Source organism: Triturus cristatus, chromosome 1_2, assembly GCF_964204655.1.
Source record: "Triturus cristatus chromosome 1_2, aTriCri1.1, whole genome shotgun sequence".
NCBI lineage: Eukaryota > Metazoa > Chordata > Amphibia > Caudata > Salamandridae > Triturus > Triturus cristatus.
The window spans coordinates 572,802,549-572,830,122 of NC_140580.1; the positions used below are offsets into that span (position 1 = coordinate 572,802,549).

Genomic DNA, 27,574 nt, shown 5'->3' on the forward strand with positions numbered 1-27,574 from the left:
ATGGTTTCTATTTAATTTGCTAATCAATAAATGTCTCTCAAGCACACATTATGTCGAATTTCATCAATACAGTACGTACATTATCTACTAAGTAAGGAGGGATATTTCAATAGGGCTTCAATTAATATAGCAATCAATTATGGTAAAACACTCAATATGAGTATACTCTAATCCCACAGTGAATATAATCTTTAATAATGATGTCGAATGCAAAACTTACAGTAATCATTAATCCACACAAGAAACATGTGCTATGTGCATGTCCGTGTCATGTAGCTGTTAAATATCTGTGATGTATTTGCGACGTGTAAAGGGTGGACCAACAGCAATATAAATACAATATATTTTTCATTCACAAGTAGAAATAACATATTACAGCAATAAATAAATTGAAAGACAACATATGAAACAATCCCTAAATGGCATACAAACATAAGAACATCATGGATAAGTAAGTGCAGGATGCAATACTGAAACAGTGGGAGAGTTAAGCCAGACCCAGTGGAAAGTTATATATTAAGGGATATTCCTGAAGTGTAAATCAACAATGTTTCAGTCATGGCAACACTATGTATTAATTAGGATTAAAGTTACACAATATTCTACATTAAAAATACGTCACTATAAATTATGCGAATGAACCACCAGACCTCATCGCCTCCCTCTAAGGATCAAAGCAGTTCTTTATAACAAGATAATATCTTGATTCCAACAACAGTGGAATGTAAATTTTAAATTTGAGAGAACACTTAATGGCAAAAGAGCTTGGCCCACATCCTAAACTATCACGCCACATGACGAATTCAGGCGGCATAATGGATTCTGACCTCTCCCTAGTGCTTCAAGTCAACCAATAAATGAAAGAATGTTTTTTCTTGATGAGCCGCCTACGTCTAATCTTTATTTACTTAGGGTTTGATCAAAAGTTACAAGCCCCAACAGTCTACTACTCTGCTGACTGGACTATGCCAATGGAATGTACTTCAGAGGATCAGAACATGTGATTAAAATGCTACAGTGAATCCATTATGCAGTTGTGAGAGAACTACTCAACCTCAATGTAAGGTCATATGTTTCACATGCTCTTCAGTCTCTGCGCTGGCTTCCTGTGACAAGATGCATCACTTTCAGAGCAATGTGCAGAGCTCATCTCACCATTCTTGGTCTTGAACCCGCTATCTTCCACAAAAGTCTGTACCAACCACCAAGCCAGATTATTTCAATCCAGGATGCGCCACGCCTCCCTATCCCTTCCTTCAACAAGTCTAGCAAAGGGGAAACTCCTTCTCAGTTCAGGCTACCAAGATACAGAACTTGCTTCTGGCAAGAATACGAGTTATCAACAGTCATCTTGAATTCTAGAAAGCTCTAAAAACCTAGCTCATCTTACATTTATCACTATTACTTTATAAATAAACGTGGATCAGAACAAATCGCCTCTATTGAGAGATCAGAACTGTGACAGAGGTCAAAGTGGGTGGGATCTGGTGGGCACAATGTGTCTAGACATTTTTAATTTGCCAAAAACAGATTCCCTACTTTGTGTTAAGAAAACAGTCTTGGGATAGTCAATTTCGACTATTGAGATGCCCCTGCTGAGGGAGTCTCCAGTGCTGGGAAGCCAACAGAGGGAAAGATAGCTAAAGAAGAAACAAGCCTTCTCACTTGGTTGGCTGAGTCTCGAAAGAAATGCACCAAACCAATGTGTGCAATTGGTTAATCTGCAAATGTAAGGCTGCTTGGAAGCCGGTATTGGCTTAATTGATGTTGTCACTTGAAGCTTTCTGAAGACAAGGATGTATTCTTTTTGAGGGATATTGTAAGGGTGTAATTAGCTGAGCAGTTGAGTGAATGCTTTTAATGGAGAGTTCTAAAAGTACAGTTAGTATATTACTAAGGGGTATATTTTGGAAGCACTTTATCTTAAATCTAAATATTTTGAGCATTCTGTGGAAGCCTATCCAACACTGTGTGTGAAATTCAAGTTTAAAATAATGACTTACATATTCACAGTGCTTACATGAAGGGAGACAGTGACCTTGTAACACTAAAAGTACACAAATCACTATTTCCCGCTGCACCAAACAGGATTCAATTCTGTGGTTCTCTGGTCACACGCAGAGATCTGCAGTAATCACATTAAGCAATAGAGATTTCATAACGTAACATAGTGCAACTCTCGTTGAATAGTTTATCTTGCATTTATTTTTCATTTAAGGTTGTGCTATTTTATATGCCACTACCAGAAGGTAAAAGACCAACAAAATAGAGTATTTTGTTCTTTTGAGCCATGCCTTTCATCCCACCCCCACTACAGTCAGGATTACAGTTTACATATGTTTTTTAATGAACTTCAACCATCAAACTGTGACGCTAGAAGTTGGAAATGCGCTATCCACCACACGCCCACTAGATGACCAAATAAGCTTGAGCCACCTCCTAGTCCTCATCACTTCAAGGGTGGAATTGAGATGTGATCGTATATTCACAGCACTCTACTTGCTACCTCAAGTGAAACAAAGTACATAGGGTGAACTTATGAGATGCCTACATCAAATCCTCAACGACACAAGATTCTACCAAAAAGGTTCATGGCACATTAGCCTAGTTCTTCTTGTTAGAATAACACCAACGGCATTTACCCGAGAGTAACCAATTAAGAGAATGATAAGCTGCAGACAATCCAGTATGTGGCTAAGAGACAGCTTCTCAACCTCAATACCAAATCATGCATATCCCTCCCCCTTCAGACTCTACACTGGCTGCCTGTGGCTAGATGTATCTCCTACAAAGCAATGTGCCGTACAGGCCCAGACACACTTCCTACAGCAAATGTTTGTACCGACCATCAAGCAAGACCACCTCAGTCTAGGCTGGTTAGACTCTCAACTGTAGACTCTCAACAAATCTCATACCAGGAGAATCTCCTTCTAAGTTCAAACGTCTGGCCCGAGATGCTCATTAGAAGGAGCTGACCTAATACACATGGTGTGGAGCTGTCCAAAAATAAGAAGATACTGGGACACCATAAGGCAGAGAGTAGGAGATGAGACGGAGCGGGAGGTGAAGAACACAGTGGAGGAGTGCATACTAGGATTGCATACACAAGTACACAAACACAAAGTACAATACCGATTTATGGACCTTGCACTTATACTAGCCATACGCAACATTACAATGCAATGGAAATCACGGAGACCTCCGGACGCCCTGACATGGCACTCGGAACTCATAAGATGGGGTACTGCAGAGAGCGCAACACTTCACAGGGAAGAGCTCAAAGGGTTGCGGAAGGTACCAATAGCATTAGAATGGGATGCTTTAATGGAAGCTCTAAAGTCCATAGCGGCAGCAGCAACCCAGCCATAGGTAGCAGAACCTAATATATACAAAAATAACCAAGCCCTAAAGCCAGAGTATATGCAGGAGGTAGCGTGGCACACGCACACGATCAGGCAACCAGCATAGGCTGAAGTTCACATTCGAAAGACTGGAAGGAGCGGTACGAGTGACATCGGGGAGGGAGGGAAATGGGTAGTTCGGGGTAGTTAGCATCAATATTGTAATAATATGTTTGTAATAAATGCTAACATTCTTTTAGTTCACTGTCAGGCAATGTACCAGTTGTAATAAGATGTTGGATATACCTGGGTTGTGGCGGAGAGCTGCAAAGGACTAATGTATACTAGACTGGATGTATAAAATGTCACAAGTTATGCATATTGTAAGGATGCAAAAGTAAATACGAAATGCAATAAAATATGTTTAAAAAAAAAAAGTTCAAACGTCTGGCAAGATTATGTTATTGACAACTATCTTGAATTCTGGAGAGCCCTAAAAGCCTAGCTTTGTGGCGTTTATAAAGGATATGCTATAATGAACATTACAAATGTGTAGGTATTGCACTATTCTCACAGTATTCCTCAACAGTTTATGCTGAAGAACAGGGACGACACACTTCATGTTTAGAGAACATCACTTCTAACATCACACATCTCACCCAACACTTCCCATTTATATATATATCACTCTACAACCATCACTTTGCTTCAAACCTTCACTCCCATAAGAGTGCCCAAGACGCTGATGCCAATCAGAACACGTGACCACAGAAGGGGGAAAACCGCTATATAATTTGTACACTATGATGCCAATCAAGCACATTAGGAATAGGGATACAAGAAGGCCTAGATTTCTTAGGACTGTCCCGGTTTGGAAACGTCTGTCCCGGTGTCCTGACACTCTTAACAATTTTAAATCCATGTCCCGGTTTTTAGAAGAAAGTGGAGTGAGTTTCGGAATCATTGCATATTCTCTCACTTCCACCTGTGCCTCTATAGTGTGCAATAGAGTTAATTAACCCGGAAGCTGTGTTGCATCAGCCTCATGCATGCAGCACAGCTGGACCCTCAGATCATGGTATTTGGAGAGGGCAGGGGGGTATTAAAGGCAAGTGTTTTAAAATCAGTGGTACACACTCTGTGTGCGTGCAATATATAAATAAAACATGTCAACATATAGAAGTAGAACTAAAAGTAGACAAATATTTTATTAATTTCTGTGCCATATATCTATAGCTACACATATATATATACATACTCATTAAAAAAAATATATATATATATATATATATATATATATATATATATATATATATATATATATATATATATATATATATATCCTCCAAAGCATTGTCCATGCATACAGAGACGCACTCCTCCAGCCAGTGAATAACAAAACTTTTATTTCAAAAGGACAGGCATTTCAACTCCAATAATTTATGTCCGTTTGCCTGACGCGTTTCAGAGCGTTCACGCTCTTTCTTCAGAGGCAGTATTGCGTGCACGATGCAAATGGTTAACTTCCATAGTTCCCTGCATATTCAATCAATTTTAAAGGCCTCCGGTGTGCCCCTCTTAGTAAAGTTAATTATGTTGCATGCCGGAACTTGTGGTTTTCGTTTTTAAATTGTTTTACCTCTAGTGGTTTCCGTGTACTACAATGCATTTCACGGACTAATAGAAAGCCCTCCAGTGGGCCTCAGAGTCTCCAGCCTGTCCCACAATCATGAAGCCAGCTGCGCCATCTGTTCCAACCCGAATGATTTCAGGTAAGATGAGCCCTTTACGATTCTTCCAAAGGGTGGTGCGAACTCTCACGGCTGGACCAACCGTGTACAAATCTCCTCCAAAGCATTGTCCATGCATACAGAGACGCACTCCTCCAGCCAGTGAATAACAAAACTTTTATTTCAAAAGGACAGGCATTTCAACTCCAATAATTTATGTCTGTTTGCCTGACGCGTTTCAGAGCGTTCACGCTCTTTCTTCAGAGGCAGTATTGCGTGCACGATGCAAATGGTTAACTCCCATAGTTCCCTGCATATATATATATATATATTACTGCTTCGACACACCAGTCAGGTGCACTCGCAGGCGGGTGCTTCTTAGTGCGGGGGTGTACCCGCATTTAAATTCCGCTACAACTCTCCTTCTCACATTCACCATCAACTGGAGAAAGACAGCACTCGCGGGGGGCCGTTCCTAAAGTTTATTCTATATCTATATACATACACACACACACATACACACAACACCCTTTTAGTCCTACATACATATAGTTATAGTTGCTCACTTTGCCACTGGATTCAAGCAAGCCTTGCTGAAGACGGCTGAAATGCCAGAAACCGGTCCTAGGAAGCTTGTTTCTGGTCCAGGGAAGACATGGCTTGGCAGTTCGGGCTGGACTGTTCCCATGAGGCACAGGGCCAGACTGATTTGCATATGGCCATGTCTGAACTGGGGTGGCAGAGTGGGCTAAAGAACGGTGATGGATTAAACCCAGATCAGTTGACTGGGCGTGAGTGCTTGCAATGTTCAACACTCCGTCCATCATTTCCTTTGGTTTTTGCATTGTTCGCCATAAGTTGGCAGGGTATGCTCAGACGTGAGTCCCTTGCTCACTTTGCCACTGGATTCAAGCAAGCCTGGCTGAAGACGGCTGAAATGCCAGAAACCAGTCCTAGGAAGCTTGTTTCCGGTCCAGGGAAGACATGGCTTGGCAGTTCGGGCTGGACTGTTCCCACGAGGCACAGGGTCAGACTGATTTACATATGGCCATGTCTGAACTGGGGTGGCAGAGTGGGCTAAAGAACGGTGATGGATTAAACCCAGATCAGTTGACTGGGGGTGAGTGCTTGCAATGTTCAACACTCCGTCCATCATTTCCTTTGGTTTTTCATAGGTGATTTCTTAATACAGTCTACAAGTAGGAATGCATATTGTGCCCCTTGTTATTGATATGAAGTGTGTAAGAGAAGTATTGTGATGAGTAGAAGATTACATCTTTTTTATTTTTATTTATTTTTAATGTTATGATCTCACAAGACTCTTGAGGGATCTTGAAAAATAGGAAAGAGTAGGTGACATCTGAATTCACTCTAGTATGTAGACTTATTACTGCAGAAAGGATTTTTTCTGGAGATGGTGTTTATCAGAGTCTACTATTTATGCCCATCTGCTTGTGAGGAGTTCTGAGAGTTAAGACTCTTCCCACACCCCACTACACATACAATAGAGGGGTCTCCGTGGAGAGGCAGGTCCCTCCGCACACCTGTCACTTAGAGAGAGGACTCAAATGAGAGGTTAGTTCATCCACGCACCATAATATACACAGGCATCATTTGAGAGCGGGGTCTCAAAGGAGAGACCAGTCCATCCACACACCGTACTATGCACACCCATCATCTGAAAGGGAGGTTTCTAAGGAGAGGCCAATCCCTCCTCACTCATTACTACGCACACCTGGAATTACGACTTTAATGTAAAAACAGATACAAAGTTTATGAAAAGTATGGTATTATAATATTAATAAACTTGGTGAGAAGATGTCTCAATATGAGAGTTACAAAAACTGAGGAGATAGACAATCTCAATATAAATATAGTTGTATTACTCCATATTATACTCAGACATCATTTTTAGGAAATATTTTGCAAACTGTGCCCCCTTTCCTGTCATATTACTATACAAAAGCCATTCCCTTTCAAATTAATGTCAGCACACAGGATATATTATTCAGTTATTCTACTATAGATACACTCAAAAAGGCATTCATTTACTGTAAAAAAAAAACGAAAAACCTAGAAGTTCACACAAAAAACACCAAATTTTACAATAATGTTATAGTGCGGTGTAATAAAAAGTTATGTTTTTGTTTTTAAAAAAAAACAACTTAGAAATTCACAGAAAAAAAACAGAGGTAACATGATATGTAGGGGAATTTCTCAGCGGCAACATTAACAATTTTGAAGTAAAAAAGAACGCAGAAATTCAGAAGTTATAATTAAAAGCACTAACTATTACTTGCACCCCTGCACCGCATATTACCTCACATATTTTATCACTCATGACATGTTCTATGACCACTGATGACATTTCAATTGACATCGTTGATGACATCACTGATAACATCATCCAAACTTCAATTTTCCACACATTGCTCGAAAAATTACTATGGCATTATAGGCCTGACAGTAAGTACACAATAGCTCAGCAGAATATCAGACATCATTACTGCCATCAAAGATACAACTCCCTTAGGTGTTGAAAACAAGCATTACATGAAACATTGACCTTATAGCTTACACTTTACAGGTAGCATAGTTCACATTAACAATCAACCACAGATATGTGGGAAACCCTCATTGAGTAGGGTGCTCAATCTGTATACAACTGTTCACAGAAAGACAAGTTCCTAAAAATAGTGAATGTCAATTCCAAATCAAGTGACCTACTACAGCTTTCACCTGTATCAAACACCTAAAACTCACCAAACCTACATTGAGAAATTAAGTTGATATTAGCAGAGAACTGGGTACTATAAACAGTGCGTTCTCTATGATGAGAGTTTATGTGAGAAATACACCAAAGAGTATTAAAAAGTATCTGCTAAGAACAGTGTACACTCTCTGCAACAGTTGTAAAAAAATAAGACACCATTTGCTAAAAATAACCAAGATCTGAAGGTGCTAAACATCCTACTACGTGCACCCTTTATACTGTGGCGAAAATGTTACAGATAGCCCATCTTCTCAAGCAAAACAAGCACATGTACATAGGTTAGTAACTGGTGCACAGAGTCTTCTAAGTTCTGTAGAAATTGTCATGCTGACACGATTCTGTCTAATAACTCCAGGCTGCTTACAAAAGTTAGTATCTACTACATAGAATCTCACTTCTGTTCAAAATGTTTTCTGCTGAACCCAAAAATGTGTGTGGAAAATAATGAACACAAGTCAACTGTCACCTGCACACAGAGTTACTCTTGAATACGAAGATTTATAACGTGTTTAGTACCGCTACACACCTATGGTGCATTTGGAGCAGATGTGTTTTGTAAACACATCTATTAGCTGGACGCATGCTGTGCAAAATTAAGTACACAAGTAATATGTACTTACCCACCACTATGTATCCTATAAAACAAACTAACACACTCGCTGGATGTCATAAGTAATGTCATCAATGATGTCATCAATGATGTCATAGAAAGTGCCACGAGTTATGGCATATGTGAGGTCATAAGCAGTGCATGGCAGGAGCAAAAGTTATAGTTAGTGCTGCTAACTATAACTGCTGAATTTCCTTTTCTTTTAATCTTCAAACGTTAATGTTGTCGCAGAGAAATTCACCTAACTAGAACATCACAACCTTTTTTTACACACTTTTAGTCCTACTTCTATGTTTGGTCTCTCCCGGTTTTTGCTTTTCAAACAGTGGTCACCCTAATTTGGAAGGCACACAAGGCAGGTTAGTGACTCATGCTGCTGAAACGAAAAGGGTCACTTGAGTCATTTAGTGCAAAGAAATGAGAGAGTCTTGGCAAATGTACTCATTAAATAGTCTGAAGTCGAGAGTGTCATTCGCCATTTTAGGACTTAAAGTTTAGGGAACATTTCTGATGGCATTTGGAAACTGATTTTTAACTTCTGCAGAAAATCGTCTAAAATAGGTTATCTAACGTGATACTAGTACAGGGCACTTTAATTACAAGTACTGTACACAATGGGCACCCTGTCCAATTTTTCGCTCTCTCCTCTGAAGGCAGTCTATAATTTTGTTGGCCCCATGTCCTAGGGTCGGGACAGGTACTATTTCTACGAGGCGGAAACTTGTTCTCTTGTTTTAGTATCAAAGGAAACTACCGCCATCTAGTGGTCAGTTTCTTGGAATCGTTCATTTTGCTAATTGCAGATGAAAATTTTGTAGCGGCATTTTTTGGTTTGAATTGTGCACCTTTACAGAAATTAACTCGCGAAAACGCTTAAAAATACAAATGAAATAGAAGCTTTTATTCCCAAACAGATACTCTGAAGCATTCTTAATATGCTCGAATGCAATGTCAGACAAAGATTGCGAACATTAAACAAAGATATTTCTAGAATCAACAATGTGAGCTCTGTTGCCCAAGTAGTTTCCCAGGTTTCAAACTATTTTCAAGACAACCCAGAAAAAAGAGTGCTGTGACAGAGTATGGATAGTTCTGCTGATACAATTTCACCCCACATATTTCCAATTTAAAAGAACTAGATTCTTATTTACTCTGCGAAACTCTAAATAGGAATGTATCTAAATAAACAAATATTTTCCATCCACACTTGATACACTACCCAAACCGTGGCTCGTGCCATGTCAAACTGCAGGAAGGCTCTTCACGAGTTAGAAGCATCACAGGTTTGCACAAGAGACTCGTGTGCTCAAGTTCAGTAAAGACGCTCACGCTGAACCAATGACATCGCGTACAAATGGGGTTGATGCCACTAGATTTCACACACAGAGGGAAATCATAAAAAAGTTGTTTCCAAAAACAGCGCGTACTGCCCTGAACCCTGGAAGGATTGCACGCGCTAAGATGGCTGCTAAGATGATGCAGTGGTCCAGGACACAGGAGAGTCGTTGATCAAGTTCCCCCAGAGAGTGGAAGCAGCAGCAGGAAGTATTTTAGTCCCCAAAAGGAAGATCACAGCTTGCATGGTTCTACTCTCAGGATTAACTAAATGAGTGCGTGCACTTTATGAAGGGACCATGAGCACTTCTATGGCAAAAAAATACAGTATAAAAGTGAAAACAGCTGCCTGCTTTCCCGGGCGTCTTATCTCATCCTTCTTTCCCTTGTGTTGGTGCCCGTTCTGCTGTAAGCCCTGAAACTGGGCTTCAATAATGTGACCTGTGACTCCACCAGTACATACTGGGAAATATCTACCTTTCTTACAGGGTGACTTTTTACCTTCTTGCTAAAGATTTAAACGCTAGGCCAGCCAATATGGCAACCCAATTTTTTTTCATGCTTTCTGTGGACTTTTAAACTCTGCTATTGATTTCACACAGTTTTGGGGCGACTAAAACATGAATGTAGCTTCACTCACTATCCCTGGCCACATTATGTGCCAAGGGCAGGGTCCAGCAGTATATGTATAAGGAACGTTTTGCCAAAACAAGCCCCACATATATATTTTAATTTTATTGAAGCAAGTTACCACTTCGAAATGCCCCTCCCGCGAACTAGCTGGCAAAGGATCAGTTTCCTGTTCAGCGCCACAGGGCTGGTGGCAGGGTTTGTTCTGTACAGGGTAAGATTGGGCAGGGCCTGCTCAGAGGGCTTCAAGCACAGGTTGGCTATCAGAGTTATTTTGAAAGGCAGTAAATTTGGTACTGGTCTCAGATGGGGTCCTCAGACATCCAATGTGCCTGTCCCGACCTCTAGCGATCGCTCCGCTTCTTGTCCCTTGTTTGGAATGGCCAGTCTTGAGCTGCAGGACCCAAGTTCCTCCGGGCAATATGCTGTGAGAGGATTGGGGAAAGGCATTTTCTGGTTTATTCACATTCATTTCCAATGGAAAACGTACAGCGGGCACAGAGTATCCTTTGTTTCTTTTGGAAGCCAGCGGAGGTGTACCATGCACAGTTCTGTGGCCTGGGTTGGACTCCGCTTAAGGCAGAATTGTGCCACTTTGTTCTGCATCCTCTGGATTTTATTTACCTTCTCCAGAGAGTCTATATCACAGATGTGGCAACGCCAGTGCACTTGCAAATTAAATCCTTCTTCCATCTGCAGTGGGGAAGAGCAGGCAGGACCCTTCGGGAAGGTCAGCAGCGGCTTGAGTGACGCCGCATGAGAGTGATCCGGTCCGTGAAGTGGGTCAAGGCTCCAAGAAGGAATCCATGGGATGCTGCATTCGTTCGCTCTGCACCGCACAAAAGCATGCCAGCTGCACTGTTGCTTTAGAAAATGAGTCTTAAGTCACGGAGTGGCAAACAGTGGTGGTCGGCACAGGTAAGAGCGGTGGGGCGGGGTGGGGCAAAGTCTACAGACGACGGGGTAGATAAAATTAAATGAAAAAATAAATAAAACCACTTAGCCATCGTGCAAGGTAAAGGGTTTTATTTATTTTTTTATTTAATTTTACCTACCCCGCTGTCTGTCGACTCGGAATGCCACCCCACCACCCTTACCTATGCTGGCCACCACTGGTGGCATACATGTCAGTGACGGCCATGCATTGTGCAGGATAGCCGAGAGCATTTCTAGGGCCTTGAAGCCATCTGCTAGTTGCACTTGGTTAGTGCACTTAGTGTAGGCGACTTGGCTACATGAAAACTCTAGATAAAAATGTTGTTGTGCAATTCAACATAAAAATAGACACTCTTGAAAGCCCTGTGCTCCCTAGGGTCTATTTTAGGAAAACACCATGAGACGGAACATGTGACTAAGCTATAACAACATGTCTGATCTGTGTAGAGCAACCCTTATTTACCAGGTTGTGCCTTTGAAGCCGAAATGTGTGTACCTGCATAATTTAAGTTTTATCAATCACATAATTAATGAAATAAACAGCAACAGGTCCTAGACCGACAATGCAGAATATCCCATATTCTGCACCCTGCACAGTAGTGCCCAAAGCTGCAGGCCTTTGCGATTAAAATTGTATGGTGGTGAGATCAAAGGGCCCCTCTCTTCTAAATTGATCTTACTGTGTGTAGAAACCCAGTAAACTAATTGATAATTACAAGGCCAAGTCTCAATTAATGTATTCTAAAGGGCGATGGCAAAACCAGGTCACCCGAAAACTATAAAGGAAAATGTATGCCATAAAACAAGGAGGCATTATCATAAGAACTTGTGAGCGTCTGTTAGGAATGGTGTAGGACTGTATGGTATGTCTACCAATTTTAGGATGTTAGGAGTGTGAAATGTTGGCAGCTATGCATATTTCCAAATTAGATTATCCAAATTAAAATTCTAGGTATTGCTAAATTTAGAAGGTCTTCAAAAATGCTAACTACCTATCAAGGTGACCACAGATAAGATGGTAGCCCCCAGTAAAAATCAGTTTGAAAAAGTTATCATGAATTTTGCAAAGCGGGAGCCTTAGAGGTAGAGTTTTGAAATAGGCTAATATTAACTATTAATATCCTTATCATACAGTGGGGAGTGTACACACATTTTAGAGCCAAATTAAATTGCTAACAGTCCCACCCATTCAAGGGGCTGGGTCTTATGCAAACAACAGCATTAAAACATATTATATATATATATATATGGATCCAAGGAAAACAACTTCAATCACATTGACGCCCCTTTTCAAAGCTGTCACACTTTCTTTAAAGTATGAGTGCATGTGGACCCCATAGTCACTAAATGAACTATATAATATCTTAAACTTGCTGGTTTTGATATTGTCAACTAAAAGAAACAAACTGGAATAGTAACCATAAATTAGGACTAGTCCCTAATAGAGAGCCGATTTGAGTCGGTCTTTTAATTCCATAGATTCTGTTCTACTAGATATTGTGTAACTAGAGCATCATGACCCTAGGCATAATAGGTGTATTGTGGCTCAGCGCTTTGAGAGTCATACAGGCAATTTTAAGAAGGATCCTAGGTTCATAGGGTGCCATTTCAGTGAATGGAGGTCAGGGGTAATATGATCTCTTTTTTTGGAGCCAGTCATGAGACTTGCAGCTGAGTTCAAGGTAGCCTTCAGCAGTGCAAGTCTGCTTTTCGATAGTCCCACTAGGATGGCACTGCCATAGTCTAGTTGAGATGGAAAAAGTGCTTTGAGCACTGTTTTAAGATCTGCCGTAGGAATGAAAGGATATAGTTTCCATAATGCATGAAGCTGGTGGTTAGCTCCTCTAGTGGTGGAACTGATGTGATGCTGCGTGGAGAGAGCAGTGTCCAAGATTATACCTAGGGATCTGGCTGAGTCAATGATGTGTGGGGTACAGTTCAAGGCAGTAAGATCTGGGAGCCAGTCTTTAATGCTAGGTACAATCCTGGGCGGTGAGATCAGAAGGAAATCCGTTTTGAGGGTGTTAGGCTTTAGGTGGTCATGAGTCAGCCAATGTTGAGTTTTAGTCAAGGTGTTATTGAGGATGGCGATGTCACTGTGAGAAGCAATTTTCATGAAGATGCGAGTGTCATCTGCACACATGTGGTAGAAGATGAGAAAGTTTGAGGATTCCGGTCGGGGGCTCCATGTACAGCTTAAACAGTGTTGGGGAGAGAGTGAAGCATTGAGGGACGCCGCCCTAGAGTAACATGCGGCTGATCTGAAAGTGTGGTTGATTAGCACCATTGTGATCTGTTGTGTGGGAATGAGGTGAACCATTTTAACACAGTACCAGAAAGGCCCATCCTGAATTCTAATAGGTTCAGAAGGGTTTCATGGTTGACCGTGTCGAACGCCGCTGACAGGTCAAGTAGTATTAGTAAGCAGTGATCAAGAGAGTGAAGAGTGTCTTCACCAAGGTAGTTTCAGTGCTATGACCTGGTCTGAAACCAGATTGACATTAGTCGAGTAGTTGGAATTGCTCGATGAGATTATAGAGCTGTAAGTGCACACATTTGTCAAATAGTTTGGCCAAAGTAGGGATGTTGGAGATGGGGTGGTAGTTGTTAGGGTCAGCCTGATCAAAGTTGTTTTTTTTTTTAAAGATAGAAGTAACCCGACTGCTTTTTAGGCAGTCAGGTAAGGAGCCTTGGGTAAGAGAGGCATTGAGTGCACTCACTGAGAAGTTTGAAAGGAAGAGGATCATTGAGGTGGTTGGAGGATTTCAGCAATGTTAGAAGTTTTTGGATGTTATTTTCCTCAAAGGTTTTAAAGTTGGACCAGGCATTGTTGCTTTTTGGTTTGTGGGGAGAGGGAATTGGGCAACCCTCCTGAACATGAGTGCATCGGTGAGGCAGGGGTGTGCACGGTAGGAGTTCTAAGGTGTTCTGTATCTCGGATATGATTAGGTTTGCTGGCTGGGGCTTTGCTTTTCCAGATGGTTTGTTTTTTTACAATTTTGAACCAGTTTTTTGGGGCGATTGGATGCTGTGTCAAGTTGGTTATGAAAGAAAGCAGCTTTGGAATTTCTAATGTGCCTATCATAGAGACGGTGTGCGTCTCCAGGCTCTTTCAGCAATTCTGAGGTATCAGCATTCCTTCTTGAGGTTGCAGTTGAACCAAGGGTTAGATCTTTTGGATGGGACTCTCTTTAGTTGTGTGGGGGCAATGGAATCCATAATTGTTGACATAGAGTTGGTGTAGTGATGAGTGAGGTTATGAATGTCATGCACATTAGAGGTAGGGAGCAGGCTGTGTTTACCAATAGCAGATAATGTGAGTGAATGAGTGTCTCTGACCAGTGTTTTGCTTTCCTAGGTTGGCAGCCCCTAGAGTTACCTGCTCTTTCAGATATGAAGAAGGTGATGCAAGGGTGGCCAGTCCAGTCAAAGGGTAGGATGGATTCGATATGAATGGTGTTTTCTTTTGTGATGATTAAATATAAAATGGCATCTTTATTATCGGTAGGGCTGTTGCAGGCTTCGATAAGGTTCTGGTGGAAGGATTTAAAACTGTTCACCAAACTGTCACTGAAATTGTTCCAATGAATGTTGAAGTCGTCAAGGAAAGTCTGATTGTTATGCTCTTCATAGTTGGAGGAGATTAACTCCATGACCTGTTCCATGAATTTGAGGTTTTTGGCAGGTGGGTGGTAAAATGTGTGGAGAGAGTTCGTAGAGTTTTCATTGGTTTTGAAGTTAATCCTAAGGTATTCGCAGGAGGGTAATGATAGAGAATATGTTTCTTTCATGACATCATGGACCTGTGTATACAACCTATACCACCTCCAGGGTGACCTGAATGGTCTAGTCTAATGATGTCATAACTGGGTGGGAGAGTAGTATTTCAAGAATAGGGGATGAGGATTAATTTAGCCAAGTTTCAGTGAGTAGAAGTATGTCAAGGTCAAACTTAAGTAGAAGATCAATTACGTCAGCCTCAAGTTTCACAGCTGAACGACTGTTTAGTAATGAGCATTTGAGGGAGGTTTTAGTAGCAGTAGTAGAAATGTGTGAGATGGGAACTTGTTTGAGGTTCGTGTTATTGATGAATCTAGAGCTAGGGTGAGAAACCCTAAGAAGGTGAGTGATAATGGTCTGAATTTTCCCAGGAGGCACCGCTTGGACAATCGGGGCATGGTTATAGGTGGCAAGGAGGGAAAGGATATCATGGTTTCATAGCTGTCTGACTAGTCTATTGGGTTAGGAGTATTGGTCCAGATTCAGTTTGTGTCTCCATCTGGGTTGTGGGACCCAGGTATTGGAAGGGCAGGGACCATAGTGGGAGTTGGGCATAGGGGTGATGTGGTTCTGGCAGTGAGGTGAATTGAAGGACCTAGTATGCTTCAGGTTGGAGGTGATATGCACTAGTTTAAGCATGTCAGCCCTAATCAGCAGTAGTTCTGACATTATTGTCTCAAGTGTAGAATGAGTTTTGTGACTCCTAAAGGGCTCCCGACTGATGGAAGCACCTACACCTGGAGAGCGTGACAAGTGCGACTGATTGAGGGTGCAGTCGTAAGTAGTGTCTACTGTCGGTGTCTGGTTAATAAGGAGTGGAGCATGTACTATTCTGGGTGATGGGAGAGTTGATCATGGGTTCCAGGGAGGGATGGGAAGGAGTGTTTTTTGTCATAAGGCATTACCAGCCTTAACAGTTAAGGAAGGGGTATGATGAACTGCAGTTATATCCATGGATTCGTTGGAGTTCGCCAAGGGAGAGAGTGTTAAAGAGGGATATAGGGGATAAGGAAGATGATGTTGATGCAAATGGCCAAATCTAATTTATTCTTGATGTAGGAGAAGAGATTGGCACAACGTTCCAAGTTTCAATCTGAAGATTGAATGAGCACGGTGCTGTTGTTATTGATGGAGAGGGTGGCTTCTGTACTGTACAACGAAGAGGATATGATGGTGAGTTCCTGACCCTGTGGTAATAACTTGGTGGTAGTGGTATTGAGTAGAGGACAGAAGTTTCCTCCATTGCGTGCATTGGTTGGTAGTGAAAATGAGGTCATTCAATATGATGCCTTTGTTGGGGCAGAAGTAGAGGTCTGTGATAAGAGCTCCTTTATTTAGGTTGAGAATTTTTATTTGATATTTTTAATGGTGTTTTTTGATAGGTTAGGAGGGTAATTTATTCTGAATGAGTTGTTTACTGAAGGAGACAATAAGGAGTATGTCTTATTGACTTCAGATGATTCCATGCTGGATGTGGAAGTCATGTAAAGCTGGAGGATGTAGGGTGGGGATCTATTCCAAGATGGCTGCCCTAATGGAAGCAGAAGTATGATAGTTTGAAAAGCTTGTTGGTTTGGTTTGCAGTCTCCAAGATATGAGGCATAATATACTTTTTCGTCAACAAAAGAGAAAAGAGAAATGTGCACCGTAAAAAACACCTCAAACCGAAACTGATAGTCATACAATTCAAAGTTCTGAATAGTACACAAGGTGTGGGCAAGCAGGGAAGGCTGGGATTCGAAAACAGGCCTCTACTGCCTAGTTTTCTTTAAGGGCAATCATTGAATCATTGGGTTCAAACTGGAGCCAAAGAGAAACATGTCAGGCATCAAATGGTGATAGTACAGGGTGAAACAAGGGGTATCAAATTCACAAAGGGGACCAGGCATTCTCCTTTTTAGCAAAGAAAGCGAGGCAGCAGAGAATTGAGTTAAGCAAGGATAAGAGAAGGGCTGCTGAAGGTGAACAGAAGAAACTGAAAGCAAGCAATGTCAAAGCCAATAGTCCTCAGTTTAACATACCAAAACAAGGAAACAGCATTTGAACGTGCCTATGTCATTATGCAGCAGCACATCAGAACCAGACCTATTTGTGAAGTGTCTTGTGTTGGTTCTATTCATGTTGTTATGTTAATAAAATGTATACAGCGCACAAATACCCTCGGGTGTCTTGGTGCTACCAGTGCTACATACTGTACTCAGTGCTACTACCACTAAAAGAGCCAGGTCTTCAGTTGTTTTCTGAACTCGAGAAGGGAGGACATTTTTCTAAGATATAGTGGAAGGGAATTCCATTCCTTGGTGGTGTTATAGCTGAAACTTCCCCCCCACCCCCCCCAAATCATCTTTTTAATCCTGACCACCGGCATCAGATGGGCATTAGCCGAACGCAGAGGTCTATTTGGAGAATACCATCTGAAGAGGTCCTCTAGAAATTTTGGCCCTTTTTTGTGCAAAGCCTTATGGGCCATGCAAAGTGCCTTGAACATTATCCGCTGACCGACTGGCAGCCAGTGGAGGTCTCGCAATGCTGACCTGACAAACTGATATTTAGGTATGTCCAGAATCAGTCTTGCGGCAGCATTTTGTACTGCCTGTAACTTCCTGAGGAGGATGGATTGCACATTAATGTACAGTCCATTACAGTAGTCAAGTTTAGACAAGACTAAGGAGGTTACAACCAACTTTCTGCAGGATTTAGGAATAAAAGGCAACATTTTCCCTATGGTCTTAATTGTAAAAAACGAAGAAGACACAACCTTAGAGACTTGAGCTTTAAAACTAAGTTTCTCGTCTATGATAACCCCAAGATTTTTAGCTTTATCCACAGGGATAGGGGGGAGGACCAAGATTATCTGGCCACCAAGCTGTGGACCAAGGTGGAAAGAGGTTTCCGAACATAATCACCTTTGTTTTGCTCAAGTTTAACCTCAAGCAGTGAGTATTCATCTAATGACTTAAGGAAAGCATACAGTCATGAAGATTTGATGAGCGGTTGATGTCCTTGTCCACTATCGAGATCACCAGCTGGGTGTCGTCGGCATAAGAAGTGGGAATCAAATTAAAATTTATCAGTGGTATTAATTCCGCTACATAAATATTAAAAAGTGTGGGGCTCAACGATGAGCCCTGCGGAACACCGCATGGAAGGGTAAAAGGTGCCGACTTAAATTTGCCCAGATGAACTGATTGGGTCCTCTCTGATAAAAACGATGTTAGCAGGGAGAGGGCTTTACCTTTTATCCCAATTGCTTGTAAACGATAGACCAGAAGAGTATGGTCTACCGTATCAAATGCAGCGAATAGGTCAAGCAGCATCAAGGCTGCTGAACCACCGCTGTCTAATGAGGAACGGATTTCTTCTGTAGTCTTAATCAGAGCTGACTCTGTACTGTGGTTAGCTCTGAAGCCAAACTGACTGATCTAGAATCTGATTAGTTGCAATAAAAGTGGAGAGTTCTGCATTCATGGTTTTCTCAATTATCTTGTCCGGAAGTGGAATTCTCGCAATGGGCCGACAGTTGGCTCTATCAGTTGCATCCAAATTGCTTATTTTCTTTTTTTTTTTGAAGGGGCAAGATACAAGCCTGCTTCCACACAGTGGGAAAGGATCCTTGCTCTATCATTTGGTTAAATATCTTAGATAGGTGTGGTCCGATGAAATGGCAGATATTTTGTAGGATCTTAGGAGGGCAGGGGTCTTCCGGAGAGCCTGACTTGGCCATGGAGATCAGTTTAGTGATTTGCATAGGAGAAGTCAGTGAGAAATTAAAAGGAGAGACTTTTTCGCTAATTTCTTGTTCAAGTTTTTTTACCCTTTGGTGTAGAATGGGTGAACTGATCATAGATATGGTCTACCTTTGTTCTAAAGGAAAGAGCCAGAGCATCACAGAATTCTTGATTAAAATTAACAGAATCATCTTTTGTAATTGTGGTCAGATTTTTCACAGTTTAAAATAGCTCTTTACTAGAACTACCAGTTTTTGCTATCTGTGCTGTATAATAGAGAGTTTTCTCCCCAATCAGCTTTTTTTTTTTTAACTCTGAGAGCATGGATTTATAATCGATTGCTTTCTAAAAGTTCATGATTTTTACGCCAAATCATTTCTTGCCTTCTGCAAGCCTGTTTGTCTATTCTCAAAGCTTCAGAAAACCACGGGGCAGATGGTGTTCGCCTATTTTTATTAATCTATATGCTAGGGACTAGATTTGTAAAATTGGTCTCAAGCCAAGTGGTATATTTTTTGTCTGAGACTTCTACATCTTTCTCCACCTCCAATTCGCTTTTTGCTAGCTCGTTGACCAAAGTTGTAGGGTCAAGTTTATGCCCCGCTCGGCCAGTAATCTTTGAATTAACCGTGTTAGGACTGTTAGCTCGTAAGAACTTATATCTAAAAAGAATGGCATGATGGTCAGTCCAGATTAACAGAAGCGTGGATAACTTGGAGATGGCCGGATTGTTAGTGAACAGGCCGTCTAGGGTGTGTCCCGCAGTATGCATAGCACCATAGACTGTCTAAGGCCGAACTCTGCGGTCATATCAAGTAGCTCCTCCGTATCTCTATCATCAGTTGTTTCTAGGTGAAAATTCATATCCCCTAAGATTGTATAAAAAGTTAGAGTGGAGACTGAGCTCTAACAAAGAGTGGAGATTAACTAAAAAGTTGGATCTGGAGCCTGGAGGGCGATAGATCAGGAGACCTTTAAAATAATCTTGACCAGAGGGAGTAATTTTAAAAAGCAGGGCCTCACAGTCCGGTGTGGCTATTACTGAACAAAAGGAGCTTAATTCAGCCCTGTGGATCAATGCTAGTCCGCCGCCTCTTTAAAATTGCCTATCATATCTAAAGATACAATAGCCCTGTAGAGTCGCAATGTTAAAATCAGAGTCTGATGAGTCATCACCCCATGTTTCTGTAACAAATAATATGTCAAGTTTATAGTCTGTGATGAAATCAGCAATTTCATATTTATGTCTGACCAGGGACCTAGCATTAATAAGTGCTAGCTGTAGGTCAGTATCTGTTTGATCTTGAGTCGTTCTATCTCTCAGTGAATTGATTGGCAGGTCTAAAATTTAATATCACAGCCTAAACATTGGTGGCAGTCCGGTTTTATTATATGTTTACACTTAATCTGATAGCATTTCTGGCGTATCGGCGGGCGTAGAGACAAAAGGTTCTCACCTGAATAAAATATTGTAGATTTACATGCCGTGTAAGAACCAGGGTCTGTGGCCCTGGGCCCGGTCCAGGCGCGGACGGGAGCAGACGGGCTTGACTTTGGTGCGCGTTTGGCGCGCCCGCTGCGCGGCCGTTTCAGCGTGGCCCTAACTAGGAGGCACCAACGTCTAGAGTGCTAACCGCAAAGGAAGTGGATAAGCAGAAGTAAGTGTCTGAATGTGATACCTGGAATGAGGTTCTTCCCTCCACAACAATCGGTACAAACCGTAAGCACACATCATAATATTAATACACATGAAACATGCTCAGATAAAAATTAAAATCGTTGTCATAGAACACAGTAGCTAAAATAAGTTAAAACCTTCACAGCAATGGTACTGTGCAAAAAGCGAGACAGCAGCGTTTTTAAACAATAAAAGGTCAGTGAGAAAGCCTGTGCAAGTAGCTGCGAGCGTAGCTCTAACAATAGCAGTATGAGACCATATATTCAGAAGAAACCCGACTATCATTCCCGGGGTGTCACATGTTTGGTATTATCTGACAGGTGCCCAACATATGGTCCTCTTATGTGGTTTCTTATTTGCAACTGCCGACTACTTTTCTGCATTTATGTTTATTATTGTATGACAGTATGTATTGTATGTGTTTGGGTAGTGTGCCTTCAGTGGATATGTGTTCATACAGTGTGGTGCGTTGGGGTTATATGGCTAATATGGTAGAATTCTCCTGTCTTTTCCATCACTGTACATCATGAATCATGCAGTCAGCTTCTCATGATGGCAGTGAGAATCCCTCGAAGGAGAGCGCCATTATCTCTCTCAGGGAGCATGAAACATTTTCCACTGCCAAAGGACGTGTTGGTTCTCCAAAATAGTTGCTGAAAAAGACCGGCTGGTTTCTCAGGCAGAACTTGACCTTGTGGACTCCAGGGATGCAACACATGTAATGCACCCCTCACAATGGAAAGCCTTTCAGTGCTAAGGATCATTAGCCAGGAAGCAGGGAATTCATGTAATGTAATATACTGTCTTCTTTCATTTTATTTACGCTCTCTTTCTTCATAATCGCTACACTGCTTGTGGTTTCTACTGTAATATTTTTGCATGAAATCTGCATTTGAACAATTTTCAAATAAAGGAGACTGTGCTCTCTTTAGAAAAGGGGAGCAGGGAGTCCAATAAAATACTTGGGTCTCTGACAGGTAATGTTGCGTTCCTATTGCAAGCTCCCTTTGGATAGGTTCACTGGAGTTATGTGGGACGCAAGCTGCCTGTTTTTTCCTCACTCTGAATGGTAAATTAGCATGTTGTATACGTAGGATAGACCCTGCCATGCAACATTATTGGCCTGTAAGCATACATGAGCTCACAGACACACGGTCTGGAGCCATTCAGCAGGTTGGAGAATCAATAACCTGCAAATCTAACTATATAGGTAATATAAAACAGTAAATTCATGTTTCTAAACTTCATGGTCGAGTCTACAAATGTTGTAAAATCCTCAAAATATAAGTAAGGACTTTGGGAGGTGCTTATATTACAGCGCACTGTTTACAAACATAATAGTACAAATCCACTCACCTGGAGCTCTCACCTAGGTGGAGGCAAAACATCAAAGAGAGGAGCTCGGGCACCAACACTCATTTTTTTCTATTTAAATAGTGCTTCAGTGAAGATGCTTAGAATGGCATTTGTGCTTCAGTAAAAGCCGCATGTTGTCATTCTGTTCTTATAATACTCTAATGCTTAAACCAGAGCTTACTTTGTAAAGAAATAAGTGCCAGGGCCCTTGTCGGCCCCTGCAGCTTGCACCACCCAATGCCCCTGCCAATGACAGTACCAATACAATCACCAAGCATCACATTCCTCTAAGTTTGACAATTTAGACTAATCCAAGCCCCCAAAGCTATAATAATGGATTGACCTTCAGGTATTATTGATTTTGACTGTGTATTGATATAATATAGAACTGTTGTTGTCCACTTCAAACAGTGATTGACTGTCATAAGTGCAGGTGTTGACAATTAAGTACCAGTCCTGAGCTCCAGAAACCACAGGCTCAAATTAAGCACTGGCTTCAACTAAGATGGATGTCCTAGCCAATTAAATTCATGCCCTCTAATGAAGCCCCAGTGAAAATAGCTTTGCAGTCTCCAAACCAAGGATCTGCAGCTTTTGAGAGCCATAAATGTCAAACCGCACTGGTCTAATAAAACTATAGGTTCATGTTCAAAAACGTTATAGTCACATATACAAATACTGTAACGAAATTCGGAGTGTGTTTAATATTACAGAACTTTGTACCACACGTTTAGAAAAGTAATGAAAAAAAACCAGCAGTGGTACTCGCACCCCTTGCTGGAGGCATGGAAGCAGCATAAGAAAAAAAAAAGCTTCTGCTTCTGAGCTAAGTTCATTTTAAAAGCAAATAACTGTGCTGGTTTGCTTGTGTTGAGCAGCAAATCCTCATTTGTCACTTACGAGTGAATCTCAATAAAATTAATTAAGATAAAAAACAGAGACACGGGAGAAACTGCAAAGCAACTGGACCATAGACTTGGCAACAAAAAAAGGACGCTAACCTTCGGTACGCTGTACTAAAACATCATCATAATGGACTATTGGAGTTACTTCTATTCTACAAGAGTCCCTGAAAGAGACCACCCATGCAGCTGAGAAAGGAATGGCGCAGCTACATCTGAGCCAGCACTCCAGGCAGTACGCACTGTAAATGCTGCCATTTTTGGTTGGGCCTAACCCATTTGTTAATATTTAACTTGATGAGCCATTTTAGGTCTCGCCTAGGCAGCACTTGCGCTGTCTCTTCGAGACATGCTGTATTCAGGATATGGGCAATCAACACACCAAGCGCTTCCGGTTGGTTAGTTGGCCTGCTTTCTGAATTTCTTTACTCTCTCTTCCTTTACTCTGGTTGGTCAATATAGTCCGCCTTTTTGTGCTTGGTTCCCTCCTAGGAGAAATCCCAGGAGACAGCACCAATAGTTTTTTTGAGTTAGCCACCTCTGGCCATCTGTTGCCTCCTCACTCGTATCCCCTCCTTCCCATCATTGCTGCCGTCCTTCCTGTGGCCTGCCCCACTGCCCCCCGTGCAACACTGCATTGAGTTTTGTGGCAAAGGTGGCACGCCGCGCTTTAGCTTTAAACATCTGAAGCCAAAGCGCGGCGTGCAGCCATTGCTTCCAAAGTCAGTAAATAAAAAAACAAAGGCGGGTGACACAGCATTAATTTTCCATTTATTTCCATTTATAGCAATGGCGGTGTGCCACGCTTTAGCTTCAAACATCTAGAGCTAAAGAGCGGCAAGCCGCAATTGCTACAATAGTAAATAAACAGAAGAAAAAAAAAGTCGGCTGCAAATGGTTTTTTACATTTATTGACTTTTGTAACAATGGCGGCATGCCGCACTTTAGCTTTAAACATCTAAAGCTGAAGCGCGGCGTGCCGCCATTGCTACAAAAGTCAATAAATAAAAACACAGAGGCAGGCAGACGCCGCATTTCTTTTATATTTGCAAAGCAATAGCTGGAAATTTAACTAATGCGAGACCTATTGCATTGCAAACGTTTGTTTGATCAGCAGACACAGCAGATACACACTGAAATGAGGAGACGGGAGAGGGAAAGGTAAATAGTCCCTCCTGCACTGATATCCAAAAACCCAATTGGAAAGGATATTTCCAAACAGTTAACGGCATTAGGTGAGAGATAGAAATTAACTTCTCAAAGCTGAGCCTATACTTGACTGACAAGTTCTGAAGCCAATGGCTAAACCGAAAAATCCATAAATTGAAAGACCACTCCAGGTATATTGGAAACAATATCTTTGTTTGACAGCTTTGTTGTCAAAACCCTGACCTATAGAAAGGAGAAGAGGAGGCAAATGGATGTACCAATCTAGTACAATTTTTTACATTTAACAAACGTAAATTTCAATCAAATGCCCATTTTCCAACCAGATAATGTTTTTAATCGATTCTGTGGAGTCCAGTGGAGTATGTACATAGCTTGGACAGAAGCTGCTAATTCTGAGGCTTGGCCTCTGTTACTCAAGTTGGAAAAATAGACGTTATTTGTTGCCTGTACGGTTCTGTTCCTTCTATCGCTACTGGGTGGTACGTTGACACTTATGTAAAGCTGTTGTTGAAGTCAGAACAGAGCATTTAAAGCAAATTTTAAACATTGTGCCTGGGAATGTCAGCAGGGAATTTATTGAAAAAATCTTGCATAAGAAGAAAAACCCTGTTAGTCAGTCATGCAAGTAAGTGCAGCTGGGACCATGTAAGCAGTTTCTGATTACCAGTGTTTAAAGAGAATCATCAAATGCAAAACCGTGCGCCCTGCCTGGAATGTTTACAGTCACATAAAGCCCGAGGGCGTGAAAAAGGGCCTTTCTGACCTGGCCTCAAGCGCTCACAACGCTGTCACAGGTAGGTGGGTCTGGAACTAATCACTGCTGACAGCACCCGCCTTTTCGGTTGTTACTTCATTCTACCAGCTGCTTGGTCGTTCCTCCTTCAGTCACAGTGTCCTCTTAAGAATTGTCGGGCTCCTGAGCAAGACTTTTTGCTAATTCAAGCCTGCATGATGCCGAACAGGCATTTTGAAACGTAGGCCATACAAAACAGTTAAAATGGCTCTTTCTGGGTGCCCCAAAATCCTTAAAATGACACTGCGTAAAGAGACTGAGTCCGAGGTAGCTGGTTGAAATATGAAATATTTTTAGAAAGTGCAGAGAAAGGATGATAGCAGCATGCATACATTCAAGGCATTTCATAGCAACAAGTACAATTTCTAGTAAATAGAACCCCAATGCCAAGGTCTAAGAATTAGCAGCCAAAATACATAAATCGAAAATGTTATGCACACTCCCATTAAAAGTAAATGGGCATAAGCATTCTAGAGTAAATGATTGAAAGAGTAGAAAATTACAAATTCAGCAGATCTTGGTATAATCAGAAAGTTTTACGTGATCAATTATCATTTCAATTGCACACTTGCCCAGATAAAAAAAAAAGAAATACATTGGATCTATAGTTAATTATGCAACTAAGTGACATCTCAGGCCCAGCTGGATCACAGCTGGACTGCCAGAACAGGCCAATATAATTTCAAATTGCACGCTTTCCCTGATAAACGTTCAGTATTGTGAAAGATGTTTAATAATCAACATCAGGATAGAAGGGTCACAAAATGATCCCTTTACGAATGGGGAGTATCCTGTTATTAAAGGCTTCTATTTTTTATACCCTGACACAAAATGCAACCACTAGTGTGCTAACTTATTTTGCAAGAATACATTTTAAAAAGGCGATCAGAAAAATCGTACACATGACACACAAGACAATTTCTAGTTTGGTACATTCATTTTCAAATTACAAACATTAAATCTAATAAAGCAATTTTCTTGACCTTTTTTTTTTTTCAATAAGCTGCCCAAAACACACATCACATACAATAAATCAAAAGATACATACATGGTGAGAATGTAAATATTCCAGTTTATGTATACACAATACATAAAACAATGAAAAACATTTCGTGTCTGATATTCAAACTTCCAAGTACATAATATCCGTTATCTTCATTTTCTATTTTAGGATAACTGATGCAGTACATTAAACAATGCTGTCGACATGTCGACCCAATGGATAATGTTTTACTAACTTCACATCACAGCGGGTCTTTCTCAGGACTACAATGGTGAACAAAATGAGGGACAGTCTTCAAGGGATGCAATTCAAACAAAGAACACACAATCGATTTGTGTCCAACCGAAAGATTAACATCAGTTTATGTATAGTCATCACCGACCAGGGTTCACTCTGAATTATTTATTTATGTTGCAGACTGGACTAAGGGAACACACTCTACGTAGGAATCACCACACACCTCCCGAAAATACTACAGACAATACAAAACACAGCAGCAAGACTCCTCCTTGACCTCCCTGAATGCATCCACATCACACCGCACCTCGAGACGCTACATTGATTCCCGAACTAGAAGAGATGCCAGTTAAAGATGTTCATCCATGCATACAAAGCCCTGCACAATGAAGGTCCAGCATCTATCAACCAATGCATGACTTTCCACCAACAGGACCAGACACCTACGAAACACCTTTTTCTTCCTCACGTACACCCACTGGATCCACCAAAACAACAGCAGAGGATGCTACTTCTCACACCCGGCAGACAGAGCTTGGAACGACCTTTCCCTGCACCTCATGTCTGCCGCATCTCTCCGGGGAAGGACTTAAGATCTGACTGTTCGATTAAAGACATCACCACGAAGCAGCAAGATACTCCAGCTTTATAAATCTCCAATTGATTGACTATCATTTTCCAAATTCTGACTTTTTTTTATTGTCTTGTTCTCAGCATATCTCTGAAATGTGTTGTTTGTTTAATATGAAACCTGGTCAATATTTTTTGATTACATGGTTATTTGTTACAGGGATCAATAATATTCCCAGCATTTTATAAATCACTCCAAAGTCATCTGCATTCTCTGTGCTCGTGATTTTACCACATACAGAGGCTTTGGTGGCATCTCAGAATATTCAACAGCTCATTGAATTAATATTGATTTCAATAAATTATGTAATTGTTACTTACCAGTTACTGGAAAAAAGGTTGTGAAACCTGAACTATCAACAAAGGTCTATCGCTTCTGTGCTTTTTGGCAGATGACGCCCTGAAAAACAAAATCCTATTACTGCATTGTCAGAGAGAAATCAGGGGTTAATCTATTAATCACTACTCTTAATCACATTCTTACTTATTAAAAAGTAATTTATATGAAAGTAGCATTTATATCAACTTGAAGAAAACATGCCTCTTGTTTAGTGTAGATGTTGGTAACATCATTTAACACATACATAAAAGTCCCTTAACAAGATCTCCGTTGTTTGACTAAACAACTGTCGTGTTTGCCAGAGGATCCGTCATTAAAATAATTGAATTTCAGATTAAAATCTTAAACAATAATATAAGATCCTACAAAGTATCCAAGAGTCTCCATAAACTGAATAAGCGGCTTTCCAGGACCACCGTCAGGGCCATAAAAATTAGCTTTTGTGAAGCGCTGCTTTTGATGTTCATTCTGGCATACAATCAGTCTGTCACTGTGGACACTAAAACTCTGAATGACCCAGAGCTTTGAACTTGTGCTGTAATGAAACAAGACTGTTTTGCACATGTCCAATGCACTCTAATCATCTTGTCTTGTATTATATG

The 27,574-nt window shown here is 41.1% G+C and overlaps 1 protein-coding gene across 6 annotated transcripts in view; it reads right to left on the minus strand.

The window, feature by feature from the left end:
* Nucleotides 1-27,574, minus strand: part of LZTS2 (leucine zipper tumor suppressor 2) — a 647,770-nt gene that overhangs the window by 372,082 nt on the left and 248,114 nt on the right. For 4 of the 6 annotated variants that reach the window (XM_085606500.1, XM_085606493.1, XM_085606495.1 and 1 more), the window contains one exon: nucleotides 26,954-27,032. The exons of 1 other annotated variant lie outside the window; for it this stretch is intronic. The gene's annotated coding sequence lies outside the window, so the exon portion shown is untranslated. Of the gene's footprint in view, nucleotides 1-20,320; nucleotides 20,493-26,953; nucleotides 27,033-27,574 lie in introns of all 6 variants that reach the window. One more of the 6 variants, XM_085606494.1, reaches the window with a different exon arrangement.